The sequence below is a fragment of the Candoia aspera genome, chromosome 5, assembly GCF_035149785.1.
Source record: "Candoia aspera isolate rCanAsp1 chromosome 5, rCanAsp1.hap2, whole genome shotgun sequence".
Classification (NCBI taxonomy): Eukaryota; Metazoa; Chordata; class Lepidosauria; order Squamata; family Boidae; genus Candoia; species Candoia aspera.
Window position 1 is genome coordinate 108,262,267 of NC_086157.1, and position 14,385 is coordinate 108,276,651.

Consider the following 14,385-nt stretch of genomic DNA (forward strand, 5'->3'; position numbering starts at 1 on the left):
GTAGAAAGGGATTCTCAAAATGTCAAGGCTGTTTGTTTGTTTATTTGTTTGCTACAGTTTTATTGTAATATAATATATGAATGTCTCCATAAATTAAGCCCTCCTGTATGGTTCACATGACCCTTGTTAATTAAGGTTTTTTTTCTGTATGCATTCACATTTTCTGTTCAAAGAGGACCCCTCCTCACCCCATCATAGGTTTGCTATGCACCTTGGCAGCATTCTTACCAAGTTGCATAGCCTTCTTCTCTGTCTACCAAATGGAGCTCCTATAGCTTCCCATAGCTTAGGGCCTCACCATGTATAAATCCAGTCCTGGAGGACATCCTTAGCATGGATACACCTTCAATTATTCACACCAACAGCAGGACTAAGTAATCTTTGCCCATGAAGCCGCATCACTTATCTCCAATGTTCCTACTAATGGGGAGAAAGAATCATAAAAGAAAGTAGCACGTTATTGATGGTAGGACTCCAGGCCCACATATATGAATGGAGGCCTGCCTAGGTGTCTGTTGGTTCCAGGAAAGAAGGTCCTTCAGCCTTCTATACCTAAATTTCTTCTGCTGATGGATTTCTTCCATGTCTTCTAGCTTCCCCCTTTCTACCAAAACCTCCCACAGTATCTTTATTCCATGAAAAGAACTTGCATATTATGTTTTAAGTGGGCCAGGGATAGCCATGTAAACTATGGCCATTTCCTTTGGTCTACACAAATCCAAATAGCTACTAGACATTTTTGGGGGTGAAATCTAGTGATCATCCAGTTATTTGTAACCAAGCTCTGGTGGGCTTTGCATTGCTCCATAATCAAATCCCTAGATAAATCATACCCCAGAAACTCCAGGTAAGGCTGGGAAAAATTCATATCTCAGAGAATTATTGCTCTGTCTGACCTAGTTGATTCAGGAGTTGTCAGAAGTCATGATTAACTCAAGGCACTCTTTTATGTTTGGTCATATTGGCTACATACGATTTCAGCAGGTCCTAAAGCATGACTACCTTTATCTGAATCAGGGTCCTCCCACAGCTTCAAATCAGATAATCCCAACTCTTCTCTTGAGTTGTTTCTCATTTGTCTCAGTCAGGGGGAGGCATATGCTTGTAATACAGCACAATGTTTCAATTATTGCCACTGTGAAGAAAAAAAATAATTATCTTGCTTGGTTTATATGCGCCATACCCATCTTCCTCATCTTTCTTGTCACCAACCTAGAATATAATATCTAAAATCTATGTAACATTTGTTCCAGTTCACATTAAGGCCTAATTACTTTTTGAATCAATTGCAACCTTTTATTTATTCACTGCAATGAACTTCCATTGAAGTCGAAGTTGTATCCTGCAACAAGTCTCAAAATAATATCAGGTAAATTAGCATTGACATTTCTCACTCATTTCTAATCACTTCACTCACTTGGCAACCACATTTCCCATACCATCAAAATGCCCCAACCGACTAACATCTGAAAAAACTAATGTATATAAAGGGGTTCAGTATTAATTTCAGGGTGTGGGCAGGGGCAGCACATTTCCACATACTTTTTGCAGGAAACAGTGATGGGAGGGTGTTGTAATCTCCATCTCCTGCTTGTGAGTACCCCAGAAACATGTGGTTAGCCCCTGAGTGAAACAAATACGGCAGTAAGATGGGTCTCAACCTGCACCAGCAAGGCTGTTCTTATCCTCTTATAAATGGATAGATTATGAAGAAAGAGAGAAGGGGTTGGTATGTTTAGCTTTAAGAAAAGAAGGGAAGGGGGTATATCAGAGCATTTTTAAATACTTGAAAGATTTTCACATAGGAGAAGGTCAGGATCTGTTCTGTCTTGTTTCAGAGTGCAGGACATAGAATGATGGATTTAATTTATAGGAAAGACAAATTCTGATTGAGTATTAGGAGAAACATCATAACGGTTAAGAGTTGTTACAGAAGGGAATCAATTACTCAGAGGTGGTGGGCTTCTCTGGATGTGTTCAAGCAGAGGCTAGGCAGACGGTTGTCTGAATTTGGATTCCTGCACTGAGACTTCAGTAGTCTAACTGTCCTTTCCAATTCTATGATTCTATTATTTGTCTCGATCAAATAATTCTTATGCGTGTTTTTCTGCAAGGTCTTATTCAGTTCGTTGAAAGCAAATTTGCTTTCTTTTTCTTTTTATGAACTGGATAATGAGTGATAACGAGTTGTCTTTCTTTGTGCAATTATCTCTCTGTAATGGCTGCAGCCTCCCTGGCTTCCCATGTTTCCATTAAATCCTAAACATCAGGAGAAAACGTTTTACTAATGGTATTCCAGATGCTTCTCTTGAGAAGTCTACAGTGCTGGGAATGCCAGAAGGAGACAGAAGAGACAACTAGCAGCAAGGTGAATGGCTTCCATTACAAAAACAATGGGTGCTCTATTGGAAGACCAGAAGAGCCATGTTTGGGACAGATCATACTGGAGAAGGTCTACCTATGTGGTCTCTAAGAGTCGACATTGACCTGATGGCACCTAATCAATCAGTTACTCCAGATGCTACTAAAGATGAGTGCTGCTCTTGAGAAATTGTTAAAGAATTTCTCCTTCCCCTGAAAACTCAGAAAAACTTCCCACCCTATTTCTCTGCCCAAGGATTGGGTGGAGAATTTCCAAAAAGCTCTTTGTGCCCAGCTTTGCAGCCATCTCTTTACATCCATGGGGAGATACACTAATGTATGGGGGGTCCCATTTTGCACACAATTCTGAACACTAAAGCACAGATGTGCTAGTTCACTTCAGCTTTTCCTTCCTGTGTTCTTAGTGTTGCCTGTGAACTGCAGCTCAGTTAAAAGTGTTTGAACGTATGTGCTTTTCAATAAGCTTCATCTTCCCAGATGAAAACTGCCATAAAGATAACATGTAACAATTGCCTTTTAAGGAAGAAGATAAGTGTCTGTTAAATAAAATCTATAGCATAAAGAGGAGTATTTGTTATCGGCAGCTGGCAGGAAACTTGTATGCTCATGCTTGCAAATATATGTTCTATTCAGCGGCTTCATTTATAGAGCTTATTCCTAATGCTTAATTTGCAAATGCTGTTGATATTTCCAGTATCTCATTAGCATAGACTATATGCTCTGTAAATTATACAGTCTGTGCTACAGAGAAAAGAAATTGTTCAAGGACGTTCTAAAAAGGCTGTTGGCACATAAACACATATTAAGCATTCAGACGTTTGAACACCCATCCTGGTGTCAAACAACCAAGCTCTACTCTGGTGCATTGCAATTAGGAATTTTTTAAAAAAAAAAATCTTGAATTCACAGCCTCAAGGGAACCCAGGAAAATCAAATGTTTAAAAAGTACATACACTTATAAAAATAAGTAATTTAGAACATCTGGAGAGCTCATAGTTCCTGCTAACATTGTGACCAGATGTACCTGTTGCCTATGCTCTCATTAGAGATGCTGGGCTTAATAAATCTTATGGAATTTTATGTATTTAATAGAGTTTTTTAGTATCTCAGGATAGTTTCAAAAGGAGCTTGCAGACTAGGCCTTCAGATACCACTCTGCCAAAATGCCTGCTCTGCCATCATTTAGCAAACCATCATTACATTCATCAAAATCATCTTTTTTGCTGTATTGCTGCTGTTAAAAATCATAATGTAGTAGTAGCACTGTAGGTACTACTAACCAATGTAGTAGATCAACATTGTGGAGTCCTTGGTGCTCTCTCAGTTTGATTGTTTGCTTGCAAAATCTCATTAGCCAACCAGGTAACATCATCAGTGTGATGATGATGATGATGATGATGATGATGATGATGATGCCTAGTTTGTAATGTCTGCAAGCAAACAACCAAGCTCAGAGAGCACCAAGGACTCCACAATTCAACCCTGAGCTACAGATATTCTCTTCTCTTAGGTCAATATACTTCAGCTGACTTCCATGCTGCCTCTTGCATTGTACCATCTGTTATAATGGGTATCATACCCCTAAAGATTCTATATTTTCACTGCAGTTTGAGTGTGCATATCCCACAGCATACTTACATGCCCAATTAGTCATAACTAGAGTTACTTGATCTGGGTTGCAGATCTCCAGATGACCACCGGGTAGCAGCTTATCAAGTTCTTTTGTATCTCTTTGCTGCCATCTGTTGGTCACCTAGGTTTTTCCAATCTGTATCTGGGCTTTTGTTCCTATCTTCCTTTCTACCCAGTAACCAGGGATCAATGCAATGCACCACTGCTAAGATTCCTTGTGAGAGTCTCTCTAACTAATTTGAATACTTTTAGGCCCTTTAGATAGATGAGATTATATTACTTGGTGACAGACATTTTAATGAGTTTCTATTTACGCATAGATCTTTGTTGTTGTTCATAGAGTGATAAAAATGGTACAAGCCAATAAATGATTCAAGCTTAACACTCCAGATATATTAATAGAATGGAATATTGTGCAACTGTTACCAAGTCTTATTAACTGCAGAATAATGGGAGGACCTGATACCATCAATGTTGTTATGTCTGTGGAAACTTAATTTGCTGTATTCCTTCATAAATTACCCGTCTGTCCATAATCTCTTTGCAATCACTTCCCAGATCTCTTGGGCTGAGGAAGATGGGTTGTTCTATTACTGTTCCCCATAGAAAAACTCTCCACACATTTGTTTTAAACGTTTAACTTGAATCAAGATTCTCCAAAAAGGAAGTATTTCTTGTTATCAAGCATTGCGAATTCATTTGGTTATGCCTCAGATGAAATCAGATGTGAGGATGCAGTTGTCCTGAGGTCACCAAAGATCTTCACGGCCTGCAAGGATTCCATCTGAGCTATTGGAACAGCCATAAATCAATGTTATATGTAAGAGCCAGGATCAAGATAACATTCTATTAAGAATGGGAGGGGAATAAAAGGATTAGTTTTTATTAGCACATAAAGAAGACAAGAGTGGGAGGCAAGAAAGGTTTTGTGTCATAAAGATTCCCCAAAGGGGAATCCTGACACAAAAATAGTCGTTCACTTTGGCTGTATAAGGCGGACAACCTGAGAACTGCAGATTGCAGCCCCAAACTTATTTATTTATTAAATTTATAAGCCACCTGACTCTGTTGTGACTCAGAGATATATATGCAACATTTAAACAATCCACACAATACAAAAAGAATGGCCAGAGACAACAACCAACATCTCACAAATCAGCCCATGAGGGACCCACCAGCCATTCTAGCCAACGCCCTGGAAATGATCCAGATCTCAAGTGCTCATCTAAATAAGGTCAGGGTGAGGGGTCATATGAATTTCTGAGGGGAAAATCTTTTTTACATCCTCTCTGAAGTCCCTCCAAAATACAGTGTCATGGCTTCCCACCTCTTCAGAAACACAAAAAATGATAATAGCACTTTTATTATACACGGACTATCAACTGTATGGAGAAATTATCATCCATGGGCCAGACAGACATGCCAGAAGCTCATTCTTAATATATAGCCTCTCTCAATTTGAATAGGCCTGAAAATTTTAGATTTCCCTCTCTCTCTCTCTCCCTTGGTTTTCTCTCCCTCCCTCCCTTCCTCCCCCAACCCAAATTTGGGAGGATTTCACCCAAAGGGTAGCTTCCAGGTCAGCTTCCAAATGCCTACCCTGCTTTATATGTTGTGTTGTTTATTTGTTTAGTCGCTTCCGACTCTTCGTGACTTCATGGACCAGCCCATGCCAGAGCTTCCTGTCGGTCGTCAACACCCTCAGTTCCCCCAGGGACGAGTCCGTCACCTCTAGAATATCATCCATCCACCTTGCCCTTGGTTGGCCCCTCTTCCTTTTGCCTTCCATTCTCCCTAGCATCAGCACCTTCTCCAGGGTGTCCTGTCTTCTCATTATGTGGCCAAAGTATTTCAGTTTTGCCTTTAATATCATTCCCGCAAGTGAGCAGTCTGGCTTTATTTCCTGGAGGATGGACTGGTTTGATCTTCTTGCATTCCAAGGCACTCTCAGAATTTTCCTCCAACACCACAGTTCCAAAGCATCTATCTTCCTTCTCTCAGCCTTCCTTATGGTCCAGCTCTCACACCCATATGTTACTACGGGGAACACCATTGCTTTAACTATGCGGCCCTTTGTTGTCAGTGTGATGTCTCTGCTCTTAACTATTTTATCGAGATTGGTCATTGCTCTTCTCCCAAGGATTAAGCGTCTTCTGATTTCCTGACTGCAGTCAGCATCTGCAGTAATCTTTGCACCTAGAAATACAAAGTCTTTCACTGCTTCTACATTTTCTCCCTCTATTTGCCAGTTATCAATCAAGCTGGTTGCCATAATCTTGGTTTTTTTGAGGTTTAGCTGCAAGCCAGCTATGTTTGATAGTTTGAACATTCTTTAGTGTTTCCCTTTTTTGGTATGGGGATATAAGTTGATTTTTTCCAGTCTGATGGCCATTCTTGTGTTTTCCAAATTTCCTGGCATATAGCATGCATTACCTTGACAGCATCATCTTGCAAGATTTTGAACAGTTCAGCTGGGATGCCATCGTCTCTTGCTGCCTTGTTATTAGCAATGCTTCTTAAGGCCCATTCAACCTCACTCTTCAGGATGTCTGGCTCTAGCTCACTGACCACACCGTCAAAGCTATCCCCAATATTGTTATCCTTCCTATACAGGTCTTCCGTATATTCTTGCCACCTTTTCTTGATCTCTTCTTCTTCTGTTAGGTCCTTGCCATCTTTGTTTTTGATCATACCCATTTTGGCCTGGAATTTACCTCCGATGTTTCTAATTTTCTGGAAGAGGTCTCTTGTCCTTCCTATTCTATTGTCTTCTTCCACTTCCGCGCATTGCTTGTTTAAGGATAATTCCTTATCTCTTCTGGCTAACCTCTGGAATTTTGCATTTAATTGGGCATATCTCCCCCTATCACTGTGGCCTTTTGCTTTCCTTCTTTCTTGGGCTACTTCTAGTGTCTCAGCAGATAGCCATTTTGCCTTCTTGGTTTTCTTTCTTTGGGATGTATTTTGTTGCCACCTCCTGAACAATGTTGTGAATTTCTGTCCACAGTTCTTCCGGGACCCTATCTACTAAGTCCAGTCCCTTAAATCTATTCTTCACCTCCACTGCATATTCCTTAGGAATATTAGTGAGCTCTTATCTAGCTGATCTGTGGGTCTTCCCTAATCTCTTTAGTCTGATCCTAAATTGTGCAAGAAGAAGTTCGTGATCTGAACTACAGTCAGCTCCAGGTCTTGTTTTTACCGACTGTATAGATGTCCGCCACCTTTAGCTGCAAAGGATGTAGTCAATCTGATTTCGGTGTTGTCCATCTGGTGAAGTCCATGTATAAAGCCATCTCTTAGGTTGTTGGAAGAGAGTGTTTGTTATGCAGAGTGAGTTGTCTTGGCAAAATTCTATCAGCCTATGTCCTGCTTTGTTTTGTTCTCCCAGGCCATGCTTACCTGTAATTCCAGGTGTCATTTGACTGCCCACCTTAGCATTCCAATCTCCTGTGATGAAAATAACATCTCTTTTAGGCATGCTGTCCAGTAGGTGCTGCAGATCCTCATAGAACTGCTCTACTTCAGCTTCTTCAGCATTTGTGGTTGGGGCATATATTTGGATCACTGTAACGTTAGATGGCTTGCCCTGAATTCAAATTGAGATCATTCTGTTGTTTTTTGGATTGTATCCAAGCACTGCTTTAGCCACTTTACTATTAATTAGGACGGCTACTCCATTTCTTCTGTGGTCCTCTTGTCCACAGTAGTAGATCTGGTGGTCATTTGATGTGAAGTGGCCCATTCCAGTCCATTTCAGTTCACTGATGCCCAAGATGTCTGTCTTTAATCTTGACATCTCACCAATAACCACCTCCAATTTGCCCTGGCTCATAGATCTTACATTCCAGGTTCCAATGGTGTGTTGATCCTTAGAACATCAGATTCGCCATTCACCACCAGCACCGTCGGCCGCTAGCCGTCCTTTCGGCTTTGAGCTAGCTGCGTCATCACATCTGGGGCTAGTTGAACTCATCCTCTGTTCCTCCCCAGTAGCATTTTGACCATATTCCGACCTGGGAGTCTCATCTTCCGATGGTATACCGACATATCTCTGGTTGTACTGATCCATTTAGTTTTCACGGCAAGAATACTGGGGTGGGTTGCCATTACCTTCCCCAGGGATCGCATTTAGTCTGACCTCTCTGTCATGACCTTCCCATCTTGGGTGGCCCTTCACGGTTTAGCTCATGGCATCATTGAGGTGCTCAAGCTCCAGCACCACGACAAGGTAATGATCCAATTGCTGAATGCTTTATATGTTAGAATAGATTAAATGCAAGATCCGTTCAGGGAAACATACAACTCACCATAGAAATGTCAATAAGCAGCCATTTCTCTTTCCTAACCATGATAATAATGTAATGGAAAGTATGACTTCCCCATTTATAGTATTGTTGTCTGCAACCTGGCTCTCCTCATAATCATGTTCACAAGACCTATCAGCCTCCATTACTGGAGATGCATCATTGGACTTTTCGGGAGGTGGTTGAGAAGGAGCTTGGTTTACATCACTAGGAGCTGTTTCTTGTTCCCCTTGAGTAGAACTAAACTCTTCATCTTCCTCCACAAAGTTAAGTGTGGGTCCTGACCACTACAGAGTTGGTGGTCAAGTAGAGGAGAAGGCGATTCATCGAATTATTTAGGCATAATTTAAGTGGCAGCTCAACACATAATTGAACTAGGCACAGAAGGCCTCCAAACATTGTCTTATAAGTCATCCCCCCTCACCCTAAGAAGTGGAGCTTCAACTGAAAGAGCAAGAGGGTTGACAAGAATGGATGCTGAAGGAGAAAAATGGAATTAGTATAAGCAAGTAAATCAATCCCCCCCCCCACATACACATGCACTTTCTCAAGGAAAATAAACTATAAGCTCAGCCATAAAACACTTAGAGGAATGCTGATTCAGGTAATGGAGGTGCTAGGAAGCAAGGACATTTGATAACACCTAAGGAAAAGAAACACTTCTATGAACATTCTTAAATCACTGTTGCTCCATTCAGGACAGACACTGTATTCACCATATAACCTCACATCCTGACCTCATTAACATGTTTTGCCATAATCCAATCCAATCATTTGCTGTTCTGATTAAATATATATTTTGATTAAAGTCTACAAAGAGGGTTAGGGATAGATTTGTCTACACAGAGGGTTGTAACCCTACCATTTTGGCCTTGTCTTTTAGTTCTGTTACCAAAATAAACCAATTTGTGCTTCAGTGGAATTGTGTGCTGGTCTCTGGTCCAAATGAACATCTGAAACATCCCCTACAATGCTGCAGCATCACTATGGAACTGATCGCAGGCGGCTTTTCAACATTTTCAGCCAACTTTGTGGGCAAAGAAATTGGTTGGATGATTTCTCTGAATACCCCCAAAAGAAAGAGAGATTCTCCAACGATTTCTCAAAGGCCGAACCTCTTTTGATACGTGACAAGAGCGCTCTAGTGGAAAAATGTAAGAGTTCCCTCCATTAATGTCTGTAGGTTGAGTCATGGCAACTGGATTTCTTTCTTTTTGGCTGAAATGTTTCACTGCTTATCCAAGCAGCTTCTTCAGTCTGGACAAGCAGCGAAACATTTCTACCAAAAAGAAAGAAACCCAGTTGCCATGACTCAACCTACAGACAATTCCACCTGGAGGACTGAGAATCTTCATCGACATATATCCCTCCATTAATCTTGGGATTAATGAAAATGTGAGAAACCAGGGAGGCCACAGCCCACAAAAGGTTCATTCTAGAATGAAAGCTGTAGGATAACACATACATATAGACTATATCTTAACTAAGTAAATAAATAACTTATCCAGAGCTTTTTGGAGAGTAGGTGGCCGTATATAATTCATAGGGTCAAAAACGCCCATGAATACCTTGGATATTCTCTGCTTTTTAAACAAAATTTCTGAAGTACATTAAATGAGAACAGTTAGAAAAATAATGCAGAAGAATTTGTTTGCCAGCACTACACTAGCTGGTCCTGCTGTCAAAGATGCAAATTTATTTCACTTTATATCACCAGCAGTCAAGGTTAAACGGTCCCAATTTTTTGCTTTTATGTAGTGTTCCCTGTAATATGCCAAGGAGCTGTGTCTTTTTTTTTTACTTCTTACTTTTGCTTTCTTCCCACTATTTAATTACATTTGCTCCATATTTCTGAGCCAGACATTTTGACACTAAAAAAAAAATTAAGTGTATAAATAAGTATGATTTTTTCCCCCTGAACTTGTCCTAACCTATCTTTAACTGACATCTAATTCCTAGTAACATCTATGTGCCAAGCTGTTTCATATTGCAACTTGTCATAGCAACTTGTTACAAATGGCAGAACAAGATGTTTTACAACCTGGAGGTATTTCTGTTTGCAAATTCATCTACGTTTCCTTTTTGTAAAAAAAAAAAAAATATGTATGTATTGTTAACGAAAAATAGAAGAATCTAACCAAGCAACTTTTTTGAGGGCAAAATAACTTATCAGAAATAGAACAAAGAAGTGCCTCCTTGACTTTCTCGAAGAAACTTTGCCTAGAAAATAATGATTTGTATCGTGTTTCATATCTGCATGGATGTTATTCTTTTTCTTTCAGTGTATCGTTTAAAACAGGCCATTTTCAGGCAAAAGACCGTATGTGTCATCTGAGCAATCAGAGATGCCAGGGGGTGGTCCAAATCAGCAAAATGGTGGTGCAGGATGGCCACCATCCCAGAACCCATCCCAGAACCACCCAAGGAAAAATCTGCCCTGGGGAAAATCTGCTTCAAAAATATGGAGGAATCATTCTTCCCTCTTCCACTTTCTCTGCCCACAAAATTGCTGGAAATTTTCAAAAAGCCAGTTACGATCAGCTCTTACTGTCAGATAGGACTGCAGAGAAAAGTGATCAAAATGACAAAAAAGCCACAAGAATTCTTCCATGTGACAAACACTTAGAGGGCTTGGAGCTTTTAAGTGTGCCCAAAGAAATAAACAAGCAAGGAAAAACATGATCAAGTTTATAACATAATATCTAGTATGGGAAAATAGATATATACAGTACATTGTCAACTGCCTCATATTGTTTGTTTGTTTGTTTGTTTGTTTATATATATATATATATATATATATATATATTCATCTAAATCTTAGGAACTTAGAAGATGCTCATCTTTAAGGCTTCAGAACTAAGTCATCCCTGTGCTGCCCACCCAGGTCATTCCCAACTGTAGACAAGTTAGCCAACCTTAGTAAATTAGGGCCTATCTGAAGACCAGGGCTGTCCACAAGGGATGTCAAAAATTTGTGGGCATGCCTGCATGATTGAAGCCCTCCCCATTTTCACAAGCATTGCAGACATGTGAAAAGAGGGCAGGGCTTTGATTACTTGGATGTGCTCACCATATTGACTTTTTCAACGCACATACACTCTGAAGATACCTCTGCTGAAGCCTCTTCATAAATTCTCCCTGGGTCACATGCCCATAGGTCAGTTAGGGTTCTTAAATGGAGGTAAAGCAACATCATTTGCCATTAAACTGTTCTTGATTGATTGATTGATTGATTGATCAAATTTGTCACCGCCCATCCCTTCCCACCAGAGGGACTCTGGGCGGTTCTTAATGTTTTAGGACAATGATTTTTTAAATTTAATTTAATTGGGGGGGGGCAGGCTTTGTTTTATAGAGCTTATCTGCTCCAAGACTGGTTAAAAAAATAGTTTGTGTTGTTTTTGTTTGTTTTTCTGCTTTTGAGACAGAGTTGACTTCTGGTGACTGCCTGGACAAGTCCCTGCAGTTTTCTTGGCAAGGTTTTGGAAGTGGTTTGCCATTGTCTCCTTCCTAGGGCTGAGAGAGTGTGACTGGCCCAAGGTCACCCAGCTGGCTTTGTGCCTAAAGCTGGACTAGAACTCACAGTCTCCCGGTTTCTAGCCTGATGCCTTAACCACTACACCCAACTTATAGTGAACTTATCAAGACTGTCAATAGAATAGATAGAAACCTCTAAATACACAAACACTTTCAGACTCGGATGAAACCATGAGACAAACATAGAAGCATTCCCAAAGGAAATGATTACTTTAAACCATTTTATTTTCTTAAGCAATAGTCCAAGCTCCAAGACAAGGGAAGGAGAACAGGAATAATGGCACTGAGGGCTTATCCATGCTGCCAGTTGCCTTGTTTACAAAATGGACCACAGCCAATTTTGGACAGCAGGAATGGATAATGTCACGATGGCCCCATCTGGGTACATTTTCCTGCTTCACTCTCAAAGCGGTGTTTTTCTACTTTTGTCAGCTCAAGCACTGCTGTCCAGTTTGCCTGCTGGGGTTTACATTCTTCTAGGCCTGCGGTATTCAAACTGTGTTCCCCAGAACCCCAGGGTTCTGTGAGAATCATCCGGGGGTTCAACATGACGGTTTCTGTTCACATTGTATGAAATGTATCCTTGCAACATTAATGGTAACACTTTGTTCCAATAAAAGGTATTACATGAATTATGTATTACATATTAATGGGTTCCACACTGATTTTTCACATTGAAAAGGGCTTCTCGGGTATCTCCACTTTGAAGACCACTGTTCCAGGCCAACTCCCATCCTTCACAGGGGCAGGAATGCAGAAAAAACATCTGCAGTAGCAGTTTCAGCAGATCTTCCTTATTGGTGTAATGATTGTAATACCTGTCCTATACGCAGAATGTCCCCAGTTCAAAATCCAGCAGGTACTTGTTTTATGTTATTATTTTTCTTTCCCCAAGCTATCTATCTTCTTCTGGGCTGTGATTATTTTTTTTAATAGGACAACTGGAGGTACCATTGGAAAAATTATAAAACTGTGCAACAATGGAGGTATCAAGAGAAATATATATTTTAAAAAGCCAGGAGACTAGTAAGAGGATATGGTGGCTACTGTATGGTAAAGGTAAAGGTAAAGGTTTCCCTTGACGTAAAGTCCAGTCGAATCCGACTCTAGGGGGCGGTGCTCATCTCCGTTTCTAAGCCATGGAGCCAGCGTTGTCATAGACACTTCCGGGTCATGTGGCCAGCATGACGACTCGGAACGCCGTTACCTTCCCGCCGAAGCGGTACCTATTGATCTACTCACATTTGCATGTTTTCGAACTGTATGGTAGGAATACGGAATATCCTGCAATCTGCAACCAGTTTCTCAATCCAGAAAGGATTTTCTTAGTCTGACTTGAGTCAAGCCTGCATTAGCACAGGACAGGAGCAGCTTAAGAGTACAGTGTGAATTAATTATCCAGAATCCACCATTCTTAAGCACTTTTATTGCACTTCTCATACACTTTCTACTTTGCAGTAGAGGGGAAATATGAGAAGTTCCATCCATCAAGTGTAGACCAAAACACCCATTCTGGAAAATGCATGGGCCTGCTGAAAATCCTTGGAATTTGCTGTTTAAAAATGTAATACTTCTAATGTGTGTTACTGTTTATAACATTGCTATTATTAGTATTATTAGTAATGATAATAAGGCAAAGCTGTTTAAAGAAATAGGGATTTTTGCTTACTTTTCTCTTTTTGTCAATATTTTGTTTAGTTATCTTTTAATGAAGTTTTGAGACTATATTTTACAATATAGTATTGCAATACAGTATTAATATATTGGATCTACTAATGTTTAGGTAAATACATATGTCATTCTTGTAATGGGGATCTATAGATTATATTATAATTGTTTCAATTTACAGTTGTCTATATATAATTGTGCTCATTTGACCTATTTCGATTTTATTTGTTATTTTTATTAATTTTATGTTGCTGGTCATTGACCGAATAAACATTATTACTAATAATTTATAACATTGCTTGGAAAATGTGCATATACTAGGAGCTGGGTATAGAAAATATATAGATATGAAAGCACGCGGGGCCTCGAAGATAAATGAAATGCAAACAAAGGCCAAAGACTGGATGAAATTCCCATTTCCTTGGCTACTTCAGACCTGAATAATCTTGGAAATGGTGGCAGTCAGTGATCATAAAGAAACGTCTTTCTCCCCAAACCATTTCTCTTTGGGTCAAGTTGGTCATTAACCATGGATATTTCAGGCACATTAAGTTTTATGGTGGTACTCCAAGCTAACCCTGGTACATATATCTTCCTCTGCCCAATAAGATCCACGGAGAGATGACACCCAGGAAGAGAAGGGCGATGCTTTATAATGGCTGAACAGTTTAGACATTACAGGATGTTGGGACGCAGGTGCCCCTGAGATGGATAGGAGGCCTAAGGTTACGGACAGCTGTAGAAAATGCAGTGTCTCTTGTAATTCATGGCAGCCTTAGTTGTTCAGCAGGCTATCAGGATGGCGTTCATTATCCCAGAGAGTTTTGTGATAACTTGACAATGAAAATACGCAATAAAC